The sequence below is a fragment of the Protomyctophum bolini genome (assembly GCF_963924005.1).
Source record: "Protomyctophum bolini genome assembly, chromosome: 18".
Lineage (NCBI taxonomy): Eukaryota > Metazoa > Chordata > Actinopteri > Myctophiformes > Myctophidae > Protomyctophum > Protomyctophum bolini.
The window spans coordinates 32,183,001-32,200,453 of NC_137879.1; positions in this window are offsets into that span (position 1 = coordinate 32,183,001).

The following is a 17,453-nucleotide window of genomic DNA, read 5'->3' on the forward strand; positions in this document are numbered from 1 at the left end:
TTAATTGCCATCTGTATTCTGTAAACTTGCCCTATACGTCGCCATGCTCCAAAGCTGTATGGATTAGTTTGCTGTCACTTTCCCTTCCGGAAACCTTCCATCGCGATTAAGGGGATTAAGGCTAGGCTGGACCCAGAGAACACTCCTCCTACATTAGCAAATAATTCTACTTGTTCCATGGCAGCCAGGACTACATTGAATCATAACCATATGTGAATACATCAAAAGAAGTAGGTTACAGATGAGACTAAGGTGCTTTTGTTTGGTCTTAATCCAACCTGGAGCTCCTTTGGAGTTCACCGTCTCACCACTTGCCTCGCATGCATTCTAATGAACATTGAAATGTCACAGACAATAAGGAGGGGAAGGGGAACCACAAAGGGCCGCATGTAGGGGCCAGGATTAGTATGCTATGCAGCAGAAAGGATTTTCCTTTCGTCTGAGGAGTGTCATGATGTGTTTGGACCTTTTAGAGGACACTGTCACACAGACGGTGTGTTTTTGTGGTGATTTGTAGGCATTGGTCGCTTAATGACGGAAATTGGCAGTACTTATCTGGTTAAATGTGTGCTATCTTGTGACGAGGTTCGACTAATCTAAAATACTTGGGACATGACTGACAGGGGGGGAACATCCCCCCATTGTCGATATTCAGACAGCAGCATAATTGGCAATTACATTTTAATTTGAATCACTTTTGTCGTCATTATCGTATTATCACATGTTTTAAAGTGTGTGTTTTAGGGCAAGCTCTTTGTTGTTTCCAGAAAGAGAAAGAAGGGGGGGGGGGGGGGAGGGGGAGAGAGACAAATCTAAAACAAAAGAACAAAGGTACATGATATATTTATGGTGGGTTTTTTGATCAAACAGAGAGCATATTAGTGTTGATGTGATGTGTTGGTATGGGTGTGGTGAATCGCCTGACGCCATGGAGCATGCTGAGTGGGTCACAAGACTCACGACTGAAAGAAGTGGCTGGCAACTCCCTTAGGGATATAGGGTAGGAAGCTCAGTCACCCGAGAGACCAGAATAGAGTTAAGGTGGTTCGGGCATCTATTCTATAGTATGGATGTCTCCTGTCTCCCTATAGGGAAGTCTTCGGAGTATGTATCCGGCTCGGTATATCAGATCGGGGGATTATATCTCCATGTTGGCCTATAGCAACGCCTCGGGATGAATTAACACAGATTAAAGGAACTATAATGTGGCCCGGGAAAGACATAAGTCTGGGACTCTCTGTTGGAACAATTGTTATCAAACGAGATGGGGGTATACTGTATATGCTCATTTCAACGCAATTAGACATTGGGGAATTTAAATGTTTGACCTATATGCAGATATCAATGGTATCAATGTGCAAGTTTTACACATGCATCAATCATAGACTAACTACTCCTTAAATGTTCAGCTCATTTGTGAGTAAACTCATGTAGTAAACTCGAGGGGCAGTGGCATCTGAAACGTGAATATTTATGGCCGTGATATTTAAGCGATGATCGTTTTTTTCAGCCGTCACATTTAGCAACATCCGTCAATTCTTATACGATGTGATATGGCTTTTTCATAAATCACGTGTATAAACCCTCGTCGGGTGATGATTCCTGTGGTCAAATCTGCATCGGGTTCCTACATTTAGATTGATAAACGAGGGCCTGCGGATGACTGTTGGGGATGTAAAAAATATGGTATTTGTACTGCTGTGATTGAGAGTAGAAGACATGTTCAAGCCTCTCCATCTTTTCATGCATATGGCGGGGAGTAGATAACAGATCCCCACCCCTCTGTCATGATACAGGATGTATGGTCCATGTCAATCCTTTCAACCAGAAAAAGAAAAAGAAGAAGACAGAATCATTTTACATTGTCAATTCCTTTCACAACATAATATCGAGATGGGATATTGAAATTCCTCAGTCGCCACTCACCGCCATGGCTGCTCATTCCAGGATTTCAATAATGATCTGATTACACTTTCATGGATCAATTTAGATTCAATTCGCGCTGAGAGTTAGTAGTAGGTCGGGGGTGGCTTATTGTCGGTATCAGCCGGTAACACTTGGGAGTCTATCCCCGTTGCAACGCGCTATAGACCCCCGGGGTGCCCGGGATCGAACCCATGAACTCGTGGTCCAAAGGGGAGAGCTCTATACCGACTGAGCTACCCGGACTCAGGTTATGTGTCCCAATTACAAATGGAAGTAAATGTTCCATCTGATTGTCAATCAAAGGAGAACCCAAATGCTGACACGTGAGGTATACTATTGTGTGAAAATAAGGCCTTTATTAAAACCAGCCAGAGGTTAAGAAACGGCAGGAGGTGAATTAAATAGGCTGCAGGTACAGTAAGTGGATATCCAGGCGGTGGTTTGGCAGAGGCAAACCCAAAGGGAAAGAGCAGGCTGGCTGTTTGGCAGACATGTAATCGGCATGAAGACAGGCAGGCATGCAAGCAAAAATTTTAAAGAGAGAAAAAAAAAGAAAATGGTGCAAAGAGACCGGTGTCAGTCTTAGAACATGGCATGTTGACAAACCGTGCATGATGTGAACACTGCACAAGGACCGGTTGTTGTTGCAGGGTACTTGGTGGTGTCATGGAGATGGAGATTACTCAACGATAGCCAAGTGCACTGATTGCTGCAGACGATAAGGTGTCCAGAGAGAGAGAGCTCAGGAGAAGGGCACGAATTGGCGGACAAACAAAAACACAGCCAGAAAAAGAAGAGGACGGGTTGTTTGTGACATTGATGGCTAACAAAACAACAACAACAACGCAATATTTACTGTGTCCCATAAAAATGCATCCTAAAAAAATTCGTCCCAAACCCTACGTTTGGAAACACTGTTATATTTCATCCGTCACAAGCTGGCATAAAGTAACAATGGAACTATTTTATTCGTTTTTGTTTCTTGTTAACAGCAAAGTATAGCAGATTCAGCAGAATGTGCAATAATATGGCATAACCCATGTATACAAATACAATCTGAGCAAACTACACAGGATCAATTTTGAGTTCAGTATAATTATGTACTGTATACTTTGTATCCTATGCCTACTATTGTTACATTTAGCTGATCGTGAAGAAAATGCAGATTTTTCTTTTTTTTAAACGAAAAGGGAAAAATAAATCATTGAGAATAAACTAGTTTTCTTCCCCTTTTCATCTTTTGTATAAATTCCATAGTGGATGCTGCTCTTGAAGGCAGCCATGCATGGCCATGTGGGTGTGACTGTATGGGGAATGACTTACAGGTTCAAACACTAAAGCGCTGTGCGGGATCATCTGAAGAAACGGATCGGAAAATCCCGACACAAAGTGTCGAGAAGCCGCCAGTGTTCTCGTATACTTCTACTGCAGCCTAATGAGCACCGTGCCCCCACGCACAATTCAGGCTGTTCGGGGATTCTCAAAGTCTCTTTCAACTTAACTTTTTTTGTACCAGAGTTTCAAGACTTTTTTTTCTACCAATTTTCCAATTTACAATTTTGGCATTTAGCCAGACGCTCTTAATCCAGAGCAAGGACAACACATGGTAATACATAAAATACATAAAAAGAGTCAACAAGGATCATACGTAAGCAAAGAACCTAACAGACACCCGAGTTGAGGTGTGAGTCTTCACTTTAGGCAAGTTGCATTAGAGACCTTCCTTCAGAATGACACATTCGCACTGTGGAGCCCCTTCTAAAAATAGTCTTGAGAAAAAATGCTGCTTTTGTCCCAAAGTGACTGCAAATAAATTGCTGCCATTTGTCTCAAAAAAGCTTTATACCCTTTATAACATCGAACGACGCAATCTGACAGCTCTGTTTACGACATGCTGTACCCCCTCCAACTGTATATACTTTCCCCAACTGTTTTTATTATATTTTGACACTTGCTTTGGCAATTAAACAAGCCGAATTCAAAGCTTCGATGTTCGGGCCATAAATAATGAGTCAGTGATTTGTGAATCATGGCATGCTGCATGCAACGTGTTGTGGGCTTGTAGAGCAGCTATTTTGATCAAAATGAAAATATGAACTGAAACAATAATTTAAAATAAAGAACTATATTCTTTGATTTATTTTTTCACGTTCAAATTTCGTGCCTTCAAACGAAGCTTCGTCAGCCCTACCGGAAAGTCTGCATTTAATAGTCATGAGGGAAGTTAGAAAGGAGAGGAGAGGAGAGGAGAGGTCTCCTGGGCTTAAACATGGACTCTTTATGCCTCCGCTTCTTGCATCGTCTCAAAGGGCTCTTGGTTTTTAGGCTTTAGAAAGCATACTAATAACCCACTTAGATGTGGAGCCGTGGAAACAATCTATCATGAATGCTCAAACACGTTCGGCCAAAGATTACAAGCTAACTGACAGGCTCAGCTCTGAGCAGTGGGGTGGGGGGGGGATAAACCAGTAGTTTTCAACCCCTTTCATACCCTTTTTCATATCATGTTATCGTTGGAATTCCATGCTGTTAAGACCATAGGAGATATAACAGGCAAACGACAAAAGATGAAAATCAAAATAGCAATACTTCTTCTACATTCTCTGATTGTGTAGACCTACACAAAATTAAGTAATACAGATGTTTAACAGTAATTCAACTCTTGAGAGCGTAACATTTTTTCCGCTCTTTTTGCACTCTCAAGAGTCCATTTGGTTACCATCATTTAGCTGTCAAACCACTGGTTTGAAAACCACTGACATAAACTGTTAACCCTCACGCCGGACAAGAACTGTGCTACTGAAAGTGAAGTACAGGAAGTAGCCTACTACCACCCAAAGAAGTTAACATTGATGCTGTGCAGCTCCGTTTACATTCCTATAGGGCATGAAAACCATGCTGTGATTCGTAGGGGGAGGGGGGAGGGGGGGGGGGCTGCTCCTGGGGGACGTACAGTATATACTGTACAACAGAAGTCCCACCCGCATAGACATAGTTTCGGGCTGTATTTCCTTTCCATGCTTTTTGTCCTCATGAGATGACAAAAGGCCGGGCGCTGCCTGTAACACAAAATCCTTCCCAGCGCCCCAGGTGGAGAAGATAGGTGTGAGAAATAATCACCCTACATTTGTGTCCTTGGAACCATATGCACGTTTCCACAGGCATTTCTAATTAATCACATTTCCCAATGACACTATGGTCATTAATAGTCTATAATATCCCATCAGGCTATGTAGCTGTGTGTGATTGCATACGCACAAGCCCTTTTTCTGCACTGTGTGCGCGGGTACAATATAATATAATATAATACAGTGTATTATTGCTCAGGCGAGTGCATGTCCCGCATGTGCTGCAAGCTAAAGCACAGACGGTCTATGTGTATTTGCAAAAATATGGTAGATAATTTGCCATGGAATTATTAGCCTTACTTTACAAATTACATGGCTGATTCACACGGGAATACAACTATAAGAAGTGCCCAGGATAATAGCGTTTGTGATGTTTGGACAAAATGTGCAGGAGTAATATGATATGAACATGTATTTTTGTTTGTTTTTGTGCAATAATCTGTCTGTCGTCTGGTGGTTGTATACCGGGGCAATGAAAATGAATTAAATATAAGACGTAACAATGTATTCATAATGTGTAGTAGTGCATGTACAAAGTTGTACACAGATCGGTGCAGTTATACTGTATGGTGTAAACATTTAAGTTGCATTTCGTCCTCTGCCTAGTGGGAATGTGTGCATCATTTCACGGAAATCGCATGCTGTGTTAATAATTTGAGGCATTTTGTTGGAAATGGACAAATCCTGCAAACTTTGGAAGGCAATCTTGGTGATTCGGGATGGAATATGGGGAAGCGGACAGGTCCGTATTGATCACATGACTGTAGAGTGTGTAGCGATTTGCGTGATGTATGGATAAAATCTGTACGAGTAATATAAAGAAATGTGTGTAACATTGCAACAAGTGCTAAACATACTCTCTCTCCCCATGCCTTTGGCCTGGTGGAGACAAACTAGATGTTCAGCTCACTGCCCGTGCAGCCTTCGAATCTATTCCTATATTGCGCTGCCCAAAACAGGTTTGGAAGTGGTTCATGTCAGTGTCACGGGGCAGCCCGTGCCCTACACACACACACACACACACACACTGATAAAGGACATTGCACGCATGCACACCCCACACAGACTGTGGGTAGTGGGGCAGACAGGTCCATATAATCATATCATATAATGTCAATACTGTTGATGTATGCATTTACAGGATGTACAAATGAAATGATACACAAAGGGAAAACATTCCGTTTATTAACCTGTGTTTATTGCAACCTCAGTGTTTGTATGGCCTTTCCAGTGCTGGCACTTTAAGAAGGGGGGAAGGTGCCAAGTACTGTTGAGGAGTAGGGGTGTTCCACAATGTGTAAAAGTGTAAAGTAGGTCTATTATCTGGGGAAATGAATGTAACCCCATATGATGTATAATCTAAAATAGAACATCTAGGTGTGGGGTTACCTATTCAGGTTCAGCTGATAGCTGTGAGCTTGTAGATCAACTGTTTATATTTAATTGCTTCTCTGTGGGTGGTAGGATCCTCTCCTATAAAGGGGAGACTGCAGGCAGAGCTAGTCAGTTATGCTTGGGAAGGCATCATGCTGACAGGCAGCCCCGTGAGAGAGCTGCTAGGGCCCATGTCATGGGCATAGCCTAGTGTGGTTTGTTATTTTTCTTTTTTCCTAAGTTGTACATTAAGTATTTTTGAGTTCTTTGTTTTGTATTTTGGCCAGTATTATTTTTGCTGTTTGATTTTTCCGTTGTGAATATCTACACTGGAGCTGGAGGTTTGGAGCAATAAAAGCCACCAAAAAGCATCGCTGACTGTTTTTGGAGCCTTTGGCCCTCGGGCAACTTCACAGTCAGGAAATAACATTTGCACCTTATGGCACCCCTTTGTTTATGTGTTTATGACCCCTGGTGACCAAGACTTTTGGAACGGCGGCGTGTGTGGAACGCTCGAAGGAGAAAGAAAAGATGCAAGTCCATCCATCTTTCTCTTGCTGCAGGTATAATTCCCAGAATGCACTGCGTTGACTGATTTTTGATTAAAGGCCTGTGGCCTCCCTTTTGTGGCCATGCAGTACGTGCCAGATGACATGAGAAATGTATCTGTATTCATCAAAAGGTCCATAAAAAGCAGAGACACTTTCAGACAACGGAGCTGGCACAGTGGCGCCAGTGTAATGTTTTCCCCCCGGTTTAGTTTGTGTGCGGGTCCTTGATCTGGGGGAATAACTGCAAATCAATGCTTAATACTCATCCTTTCTCGGGAGAAAATAGGCTTTGGTCTGGACAGATCTGTCTCTTGGTTGCTGCAGTGACACAGGGTACAGTGTGTACCAAAAGGACGTGACACGGCCACACTGGTGTGTGGAACACGTATAGCCTCCTCCTACAGTACGTGCCCATGTTCAGCATGCATTTTCATAGCGTTATCACTGATATGGACTGGAAGATGAAACGTGACAGAAGCACCTGAATAGTACTATAGCACTTCATGCTATTGTACCATGCACTCTAATTATAATATATGAACTGTACATTCATCTATTAAAGTGCACTACATTCATTATCCTCTGAAGTCCAATGTACTTTATCTGTATGACAAATAGTTGATGTACGAGCTCACAACGTGTTGCGATGTTAAATGTAGTGACACATGCTGTGTGTGTGTGTGTGTGTGTGTGTGTGTGTGTGTGTGTGTGTGTGTGTGTGTGTGTGTGTGTGTGTGTACGGGGGGATTGTAAGCATCAGCTTAACCCCAAACCATGGGCTACACACGGATTGGTAAAGCATCACATTTGTGCCACTAAGCCAATATAAATGGAACGACTTGCATCGTTCCCGACATGCTTCTCACACCAGGTGGGCCAGAGTGCACCATTTCTCATTATAGCATGACACCATCTCTGTCTATCCACTAGCTGAGTTTCTGCTTCGGAGATGGGCTGCGGGGACAGTTCCAAAACCCTGTCTGCCGACGATGTCGTCAGTGGGGGATTCCAAAGTTAATGGAAGACACAGCCTTTATCTTCCTGGGAAGTTAGCACATTGAAATAAATGATCTCTCTCACTTCTCTCTCCCTTTTCCCTCTCTGCCCTCCCCCCTCTCTCCCCAGGTTGTATTTGTTTGAGGTGACCTCATAGAGAGGAGGTGGTGTATGGAGTAGTTGCACTGTACAGAGCCCGGAGACGACCTTTCATCTCCCAACAGCTTCAACCAGACCTGGGAGCAGGAGACAACATGCACAGTAAGCAATATACGTATGTGCACACGCACTTGTGTGCACGTGCAGTCACGCACGCACGCACACACAACACATACTGTACAGTAAGCAACCTACTGTACATACAACACATACTGCACAGTAAAACTCAAAACTCAAAATGGTCAGTTATACTGTACAGCAACTTTCAAAACATTGCATTGTGTATTCATATCTTGAAAGAAATTTGCCGCTGATCGGTCCAGCAGTTTCCGAGATTATAGCTCTGGAGTGGATTCATAAAAAAACGTAATCTCTGTCATTCCTACCTGGTGGCGATAATTATTCCTCAATAAAGGCAATACGCAAGTCAGTATACGTCCACTGTAAATGCCATTGACCTCTCCTTAGTGATGTTTAATAAGAAACGTATTTTCACTCATATGGCCTTTTCAAATTTAATTGGTCAATTAGAAGAAAGAAACAACAGCTTTTCAACTTCTCTCAGTATTGCAAAAAAAACAAAACACTAATAACTGTTGATTATAATTAGTGTCTTGAATCAACCGTATAATTTGAATCACACAAGCATTGGAAAGGTTTCCATCATGATAAATCAAATTCATTATTTTAAATTTAGAACCTAGAACTGCCTCCTCATGAAGGCAATTAATATTGATGAAGTAGCATCTCCAATATGCTCTTCTATTTATGAAGAAGATGCTGCATCGTCGTCCATCTATTTGTCGTCAATCTATAATCTGCTGGCATGCTGACAATGCACACATCTGTCTTTTCATATATAGTCCACAATACAATGAAGATTTTTTGGGAAAAGGCGAGACACATGCAGGGCTCAAGAATCTAACCAGGTACTCGCTGTTGTCAGGCATCAGAGACTACAGCATACTATGCGGTACGTGTCTCAATCCATTCGCAACTTAACACATTGAAGGCTTGTAGATTGATTGGCCCTTTTCACCGCCTGACACCGCCATACAATGAAGTATGACTCAGGCTTACGTAAGTGGTTAAAGACTATTGAAAAATGTACGATATCTCTCGTAATCTTCAGAAGGTCTTGGGATCACTCTGAGAGGATCTTTATATAGATTCATGTTTAATCCCCGTATTAAACACTGTGAGGCAAAAGCGCCACAAAATGATGCAATAATTAGAGGGGCTTAAGAAATAGCAGTCTCCACACGGGAATGACCAAATGCATGTTTATCACATACCAGCACATACATTTACAATCATTTGAAATACATCAATAGGCTGCTACACAGAACAAATGTTATTCAATGTTGAGTTTAGGCTACAGTATGGGCTCTCATTTAGAAACACATTTGAAAAGCAAAGGCCTTGTTTTCTCCTATTCATTACTCTATACTGAGTCTACTGACATGATTAAAAAAGGTTTGGTGGGATGCTGTAGTGTCCCTGGGACTGTGTATTCTAACATAATGCATACTAGTCTAGTAGTGTCATACTATTGTTCAATAATAATAATAATAATAATAGCTTGAACTTATATAGGTGGCTGTGGCTCAGGAGGTAGAGCAGGTCGTCCAATGATCCCTGTGTCGGCGGTTCGAATCCCGGCTCCTCCTGTCCACATGTCAAAGTGTCCTTGGGCAAGACACTGCCTCCAATGAGTTTGTGTGAGCTCGCCACCATTGGTGTGTGAATGTGGGAAGTGAGGACGCTGGCGTTGACTGTTCGCCGCTTCACCTCCCAATGTAACTATGAACCATTGTAAAGTGCTTTGAGCACTTGGAAAAGCGCTATAAAAAGGCAATTCATTATATAGCGCCTTTCATGAACCCAAGGACGCTTTCAAACTATTTCATGTCGTCAAGGACCCCCAGATTTATATGTAATTGCCCCCCCGACCCCATCTGAAAATATGGTGTTCCAGGGACCTCCCAGAAGCAAATATTTGAGTTTAAAACGTTCGCTTTGAAAGAATATATATTCTACGATTTTTCAAAAAATAGCAGATCTACAAGGCACAAGCTATGAGCTTGTATATCTGCTATTTTTCAATAGCTAAAGCATAACATAGTGCATAAAACACCAACAGGGGTTCTTACTCTGTATACAGTACTGTATGTATGCTATCCCTCTACATTTATTAATCGCCATCTGGTGTATATTAAATAATACAGCAGACTAGTTTATTTAGGTATGGAGTGTCACTCCCAACAGACGAGGCAAGGTAGTTATTTTTTTTATCACTGGTAGATTTATTGTCTGTCACACAATTCATCCACAACGTCAAACTGTTGTAAAATAAAGCATAAAACGAACATTCACATTAGAACCAAACAATACAGAAACATTATCATAAGAAACGATAACAAATGCAGAAAGGAAACAAACACACCTCACTGGCGCTGCTGCATATAAACCGAAGGGAATGAAAGGACGTCTTTGCCCTCTGAAGTGCCCATAAACACAGCGACACTGAAATACAATTCATTCCATGAATAAGACATTTAAACCACACAATGTCAATATGTCTTGATGTAACGGTTACAACTCTAAACACACAAACCTGTTGGTCAGCAACACGCTGTAAAAAAAAACGCCCGGCATCTCTACGGAACGGAAGTGGAACAATGACTGTGAACCATCCACGACGCAAACCATATAATGGGCATAGCACCGGAAATGACGGAACTAAATATAAATATACCTTTTACTCAAATATATATTAAGAAAATATATATATTTTTTAAACTTAGAAAACTAACAAATTGCATAATAATTACAACGTGACAGCAGTAACACTCCCACCAAATCACAATCTTTGGGATTTCATTTCACCTTAAATTCATCACCTTCAATAATTCATTCATATGGAAATAAACCATGAACACTTGGACAAAACGTCTTTCAAGCTGAACTCAGTTGTAGTAGACGAGGGGTCTAAAACGCACAATTAAGCTATTGCATCCAGCTATAGCACAGATCATTGGATGATCTAATGAACATGTTGACTTTGGACTCTCTCTCCCATACTGACGTCACGTGCACTCAGTGCATGTAAGTGGAGGAGCCGGACAGTTGCCTTCAGAGGAGTCTTCTGACCTATTGACCCTCAAGAATGGCCAGTATGGTACTGACTGAGTGATCCAATCCTGCCTATGTGGCAGAATAGTGTGCACCAAATGTACACCCTCTTACTGGGAACTGTCCAATAACAGGCGCCACTGACCCGCATGTTCATATACAAGGAAGAACACCTAGATGAACACGTTCTATTGACTTGTTTCCCTACAGACTCAGAGACTCCTTTGCATATGCCTTTGGGGTCTTTGCATATACCTTTGTATATCTCCTTCAAAGGAGATATGCTGCTTAGCCCTAATCAAGTTAAAAGAAATAGCACAGTACTTCCAAAAACCACTTTGTTACTCTGTCACTTAGAATTAATGCAAACTGAACGGAGTTAACTTTGTTTTGTTCTGTAACTCTGTTTTACAGACCGCGCGTCGAGACATCCACCATTGGGGGATGTAATTTTTATAAGTTGCTATTGGCTCTCAAGATATCTACCTATCGCCCAAAATATCAAATTTTTGCATATACCTTTGTGAATCTCCTTCAAAGGAAATATGCTGCTTTATTTTGATAAAATGAGTCCTTAAACTAGCACTAATCAATTTGCATATACCTTTGTGAATCTCCGTCAAAGGAGATATGCTGCTTTATTTTGTTAGAATCAGTCCTTAGACTAGCCCTAATCAAGAAAAAAAAAAAAAAGTAACACAGTATTTCCAAATACCACTTTGTTACTCTGTCACTTAGAATTAATGCAAACTGAACGGAGTTAACTTAGTTTTTCTGTAACTCTGTTTACAGACCGCGTGTCGAGACATCTGCCATTGGGGGATGTCAATTTTCTTTATAAGTTGCTATTGGCTCTCAAGATATCTACCTATCGCCTAAAATAGTCAACTTCATAGAGACCTTAATTGTTGTATGCACTGGTTAATAAGCTAGTAGCCTACAGGGTGGAAACTGATCAACCAGTCAATATTACACTCAATATTAAACTATTACCTCCTACACTATGCCCCATAGGTCTCAAGTACTGAAATAGCCACCGGCCTGCATGCTGCATGTCCCCGGCTTTATCTAGTGTAGGAACCCCAAGGAATGAGGCGACATCATTAGTCCCCTCCCTATAGAAGTTTTGGGAAGAATTCTCAGCTTTGACCCAACCAGTCAACATAATTCCTTCCCTTCTTTTATTTATTTTCATTCCTTTCTTTTCTTTCTTTTATTCGAACTTAGTGTAGTCCTCCTATACTCCACTCTACACAACAACTGTGGAAATAGGAAATCACCATTTCCTTATAGGATAGACCAACACTCAGAATAAAACCCCAGTATTGTTCATAATATACTGCATGCCTGGTTTTACTCTTTTAAAGAATGAAAGCCTATGTCTACTTATAATCTCAGGAAGTTTTCATTAATGAAATTAAATTATGGATCAGTAGCATTAACATACTATAGGCGTAGCATAGAGATATGTTCTTATGCCATGAATTTGCTAACATGATCTATTGCTTCCCTGAGTTCATTGATTGTGCTTTTGTCAACTTAAGTTTCATAATCAAAACATCACCAGTAACCTTTGACCTTTTCATTATGAAATGGGGGATTTGTAGTAGACGAGGGGTCTAAAACGCACAATTAAGCTATTGCATCCAGCTATAGCACAGATCATTGGATGATCTAATGAACATGTTGACTTTGGACTCTCTCTCCCATACTGACGTCACGTGCACTCAGTGCATGTAAGTGGAGGAGCCGGACAGTTGCCTTCAGAGGAGTCTTCTGACCTATTGACCCTCAAGAATGGCCAGTATGGTACTGACTGAGTGATCCAATCCTGCCTATGTGGCAGAATAGTGTGCACCAAATGTACACCCTCTTACTGGGAACTGTCCAATAACAGGCGCCACTGACCCGCATGTTCATATACAAGGAAGAACACATAGATGAACACATTCTATTGACTTGTTTCCCTACAGACTCAGAGACTCAGTCCCATGGTATACTGACTGAGTCTGATCTGCCCATGTTGGCAGAATTGTGTGCCCACATGTACATACTCTTATTGGAAACTGTCCAATTCCAGGCACAACTGCCACTGGCCTTCATGTTCATATACAGTACAAGGGCCGGACAGTTATAGCCTGCAGAGGGGTCTGCTGACCTTTTGACCCTCAAGAATGTTCAGTATGGTACTTTCTAACGGAGAACAGCAGTCACAGCATCAAGTGATACACACACACTGTCAATGCTGACAGAATCTTTACTGGGAACTGTCCAATTCTATTGGCCTTCACGTTCACAGGAAATATACATTCTATTGACTCTCCTTGTACCATAAAGACTAGATTCCATTTCAGCTGGATTAAGTGTCATCGTCACATCAGCTGGATTAAGTGTCATCGTCACAGATAACACCCTGACTTTGGATATGTCAATGATCGAATGTTCCACTCAGTCGTAGAAGCATTCATTCACAATTCCTTGACTTCACTTGGAAATATGACGTTCACTGTACATTAAATGTAATTATTGCAGATTGTGTGTTATGTGAAATCTAAAGCCATGATAAGTGCATGCGTACACTTTTCCCAAAATGAACTTCAAAGGAACTTTGCCTCACAACATGTTGACAACGTCTGGGAATGTCACAAGACATCTCAATGTCTCCATCTTGCAAAAAGAGTGACATACATGGTAACTGAGCCATGCATTGCACAACAAAGAGAGCTATATATTGAGGAGGCAGAGAGAAGCCAATCTAGTATCTACATCGGGGACGGAGGGGACGAAGGAGGATACCCCCAGGATAACGGATGAAGGGAGAGGAGAGAAACCAGAAGGATGTCTGATGAGAGGGTCTTGGCCACATCGCTACACAGACCAGCTCCCGACGCTCTGACCTGAGCGTCCCAGGCGATCCCAGGCAATACAAGGCACTACAACGAGAAGCTCAGGGGTTACCCGGACCAGCGATCCAACCCCTGCCGCTTGTTGCCTGCCACGCGACCTCTCTCCCTCAGAAGACAGACGACCCCAGTCTGCCTCTCTCTCAAAGCTCTCAACAAACCAACTCTCAGGATAAGTGATGCAATACATCAAGTTTCTAAGTTCATGGCAAAGAACATTATCTATCATATAGATATTTCATTATCATTTGATTTGTTTCTTATATTCTATTTGAACCTGCATTAACCTTTGTTTAATAATTCATTTGAATATTGTTCTATTGAGTTTGTCTATAAGCTTAGGTGTGGAAATAAATTGATTCATTTTTAAACAAGTCTATTATTTGCTCAAGAGTTGAACTTACTGGTTTTTGACACATGCAAAGTAGGAAAGGCTATGTAATGGAAAAGATCTCTTACCTTCAGATACCATAGATTTATTAAGATAAAATAATAATTGATTATTTTATAATCTTTTTAATTATCTTATTAGTGGTTTAATTTAAGGGTTAAATACAAATCAATCTTGTGCTTATTCCTAAGCTCATTTCACTGGTGCCCCTTCTAAAATTCAGATTGATTTTGACTCTTGATTCTTAAACTTATAATTCATATTTAATATGAATTACACTGATATAAAATCTACAGGATTAAATATATAACTTCTTACACAGTCATGTTTGCAATAAGCAATACACATAAGGACCTTAAATGTGACAAAATGAGCAATGGTTTACAGTCTTAGTCAGGAGGTCTACTGTTTTTGCCTCCCACCAAAGCACCGTGTAAGAGTAGGCTCTTTTTCCTACGCTTCTTGTAAGTTGTAGTTCATCCTTTTCTTCCTTTTTGATAGTTTGCCTTTTCCATTCCAGTTCTTTACTTTCTTTCCTTGACCCTTCATTTTTGGTTTCCTTGTTGATGTAGGTTTGACATTTTTACCTGGCATAGGCATAGCTGATGGTTTCTTAGGTTTCTTGGGGACCTTCTTCAGGCCTTTAGCTGTTACTTTCTTAGCAGCAGGCTTCTTTGCTGCCACATTCTTGGGCTTCTTAGCTGCAACAGGCTTACTCACTTTACCTTCTTTCGTTGCAACAGTCCTTTTCACCTTCACCGCTTCTGCCTTCTTGTTTGGAGGCTCTATGCAAAAAGAGAAGCCTAACAATAACATTTGTAGTCGTACTAGTCGGACCGAGAGGGATTATGCTAAAGTTTCTTCAAAAACAGTCCATGGTACGTTGCTAAATCACAAGTGCATCGATTGTCTGAACAATCACGCACAATGAAAATCTCTGTGGCGCAAGAACTATACCGAACAAAGTTTTAAGAGGCACTAGCCAGAGTTTTTAATGAAGTCATTTTCTTCCTTGACCTACATTAGCCGAACAATGTTTGGTTGCAGTACAGTAGGCTGCAGCCATTAAGGGAAGGGAAAGTGAGAGTGAAGAAAAAGAGGGCAGAGAGGTATAGTGATGAGGGACATATATAGTGCATAACACAGTGCATAAAACACCGTCCAGAATGGATTAAGTCAACGTTTCGATCACTGGGAACTCAGGAATAGTATAACAGGACATAAACATAATGGGTGCTTTCCAAGGTAGCCTTCAAAGATCGATGGTGCTATTCTCCCCCTGACTCCTCATCTTTAGTACAGTTCTTACTCTGTATACAGTACTGTATGTACCGCAAGTGCTGGTACGGCTGAATTGTCCCAGAGCGATCAATAAAGGTCTATTGCAAAATGCCTGGTGAAATTAGCCAAACCATATGCTCTCAGTACAAGCAGTGCAGTGCACAGATAGACACCAGGGGTGCTAGAGCACCTCTGGACAGAAATGTGCCCTTTTCAACAAAAGTAGACCATGGTGACATTGATCAATTCTTGATTAAATAAAAAGATTCTAATATATTATTTATGCCCCCAAAATCTATAAATCACAACCGGCACCGTTTCCACGCGCTTGCAGAAAGTGCCCTTTTTTCACTGAATACAAGCTTGCTACTCATACCTGCAACCCACCTCCCCGGCCGACCCCGCCCATTATGCCATTATAATAATGAATTGACCCCCCCCCCCCCCCCCCCCAGGCCACCAATTTCAAAAACCTGTACCTTAGTTCAACTACTTAACTAAAATATCTGTATTGCTTTTGTTGAATTATCGACTTGTATTTCCTAGAGAGGACATACTCATTGATTGATGATGTTACAGACGGATCGCATACCAATAGTGACAGCGTTGGGGAATTACGACTTCGATACTTTGGTCTCTATCCAGAGCCATTTGATACAGTACTGTATATCATTGTATATTTGTATAACATGCACAATGATTAGTAAATGTTGCTAATTGCAAAAAGACACATTACAGTACAATGATTTAATGTCATGTCCCAGAACATCAAACATCATCTATCTCTCTTTCTCTCTCTCACGCACGCACGCGCACACACACACACACACACACACACACACACACACACACACACACACACACACACACACATTCGCCAATTCTTTTTCTGTCATGATATGACGTATTGTTTCATTATCACCGCCGTCACCTCGGGATCAGGTAATTACACCTTTGGAGCAGAACGGTAATCAAACCTTCCCTGTTTCATTGGACCTTCATTAGGAATAACCCTCAACCTATAGATAGATTCTTGACGTAACGCAACATGGTCACAGCCCAAACATTCAATTACTTGCCTTTTGTACTGTACATACATGGACTTTTGTTTGTTCAGTTCAACTATACCTGTGTCATACAGTATTTACTCATAAGGCTTGAACGATGGGGCTATGGGTTTGAATGCCTTTCTTTCTGCACAATAGATTATTTTCTATTTATTATTTTGAAATCATAATATTACTTCTAATATTTAAAAGTTAAAACGGCTCCACTGTGGAACCAACGTCAGTTTGGAACACTGAGAAAAGAATGGATGAGGAGGAGACTAAAGACATGCAGCATACTCTTTTTTTTTTTACTGCCGCACATTCGGTCTTCCTGGATCTCCGCCGTTTATATTCGTCAATCGACAGACACAGTGGACAGTGTGTTTGTATGCTATCCCTCTACATTTATTAATCGCCATCTGGTTGTGTTTGGTGTATATTAAAACTACAGTATAGTACTACGTAGACTGTAGTTTATTTTCTGGGGTAGATGTGCACTGAAGGACAATAAAGACAGCAGGCTCTATGCAAAAAGAGAAGCCTAACAATAACATTTGTAG